The 1393-nt window shown below is 42.8% G+C and overlaps 1 non-coding gene across 1 annotated transcript; it reads left to right on the top strand.

The window, feature by feature from the left end:
- The first annotated feature begins 832 nt into the window (after nucleotides 1-832).
- LOC116548285 lies at nucleotides 833-963 on the top strand. The gene has a single exon (XR_004267377.1). It is a non-coding gene; the product is annotated as a U4atac minor spliceosomal RNA (small nuclear RNA).
- Nucleotides 964-1393: the final 430 nt, after the last annotated feature.

Below are 1393 nucleotides of genomic sequence, written 5' to 3'. Positions count from 1 at the left end.
GAGGCCTGGAATAGCAAATAATTTATATGCACACTGAGGCTTGAGACGCAGTGCTCAGCTATGTGATTCTCACCCAGTCTTCTCGTAGGATCACATGACCAATTCAAAGCAATGCCATCACCTGGGCCCTCCCTACAGATTCTGTCTATTGTTCTGGGTGGAAACATCCCTGTTTTTAATTAAGCGCCTCACATACTTCTATGGTGAGGTGAGTCCAGGATCTAGTATGAGGGCTTCCAAATACTTTAGTGAGAGGTGAGTTCACCCTTTTGTTTTACAGAAAAAGGTCACAAGGGCTGCTCTCTTGAGTTTGGTAAGGGCAAGTCAGTGTGGCCTATATTTCCTTTACAGAAGCAGAAATTGCTGGCATGCATCCTTTTTTCTTAAAGTTATGGAATGTTTTAGAGAATATTACTGTGTTAAATGTTATTGTATTAGATATTTCCAGTCACCCAAATAAGTCAGAATTAGTTCTCTTAACTTACTTCACCTGTAGTCAAATTAAGAACTCAGCCCCGCCGGGTGCGGTGGCTCAAGCCTGTAATCCCAGCACTTTGGGAGGCCGAGGTGGGTGGATCACGAGGTCAAGAGATCGAGACCATCCTGGTCAACATGGTGAAACCCCGTCTCTACTAAAAATACAAAAAATTAGCTGGGCATGGTGACGCGTGCCTGTAATCCCAGGTACTCAGGAGGCTGAGGCAGGAGAATTGCCTGAACCCAGGAGGCGGAGGTTGCGGTGAGCCGAGATCGCGCCATTGCACTCCAGCCTGGGTAACAAGAGCGAAACTCCGTCTCAAAAAAAAAAAAAAAAAAAAAAAATACACTTGTCACCATCCTTTTCTTGGGATTGCGTTACTGTCCAATGAGTGCATAGTGAGGGCAGTACTGCTAACGCCTAAACAACACACTTGCATCAACTAGAGCTTTGCTTTGCTTTACATTGGTGCAATTAAAAAAAAAATACACTTGTATCTTTCTAATTGGAGTGTATGTTCCGGGCAACTTTTTACTCTAGGGTTGTAAACTTCAAGCAATTTTCAACCTTTAGCCCAAATAAAGTCCCTACTTAGCTTACCCCAGCTTTTTCCTTTTAGGTCAGAATATTTTTTAGAAAGTGTTGAAGGAGCCTTCATGAGAGAATCTCCCCTGGTTTTACTCTACTTACTATAATTCCAAGATTGCAGAGTTCACGTTGATTCCACCCAGAATCTGTGCATAAAAGCTGGCCTCTGCCTTGGATTCATGAGACAGGCTAGACTTTGGGTTGTAGTCATACAGAAACCTCACAGAAGACTTTTTTTTTTTTCTTTTTTTGTATCCTGAGAGGTCAACATAGACATCTTAAGCTGCACTCTTAGAGTGGAGTCCTTTGAGTTTATCAGATCTTGTC

Source organism: Sapajus apella, unplaced genomic scaffold (genome assembly GCF_009761245.1).
Source record: "Sapajus apella isolate SASKATOON/1434 unplaced genomic scaffold, GSC_monkey_1.0 scaffold9220, whole genome shotgun sequence".
Lineage (NCBI taxonomy): Eukaryota > Metazoa > Chordata > Mammalia > Primates > Cebidae > Sapajus > Sapajus apella.
Note: the sequence above shows the minus strand (reverse complement) of the source record. Positions and strands in the feature narration are given on the sequence as shown.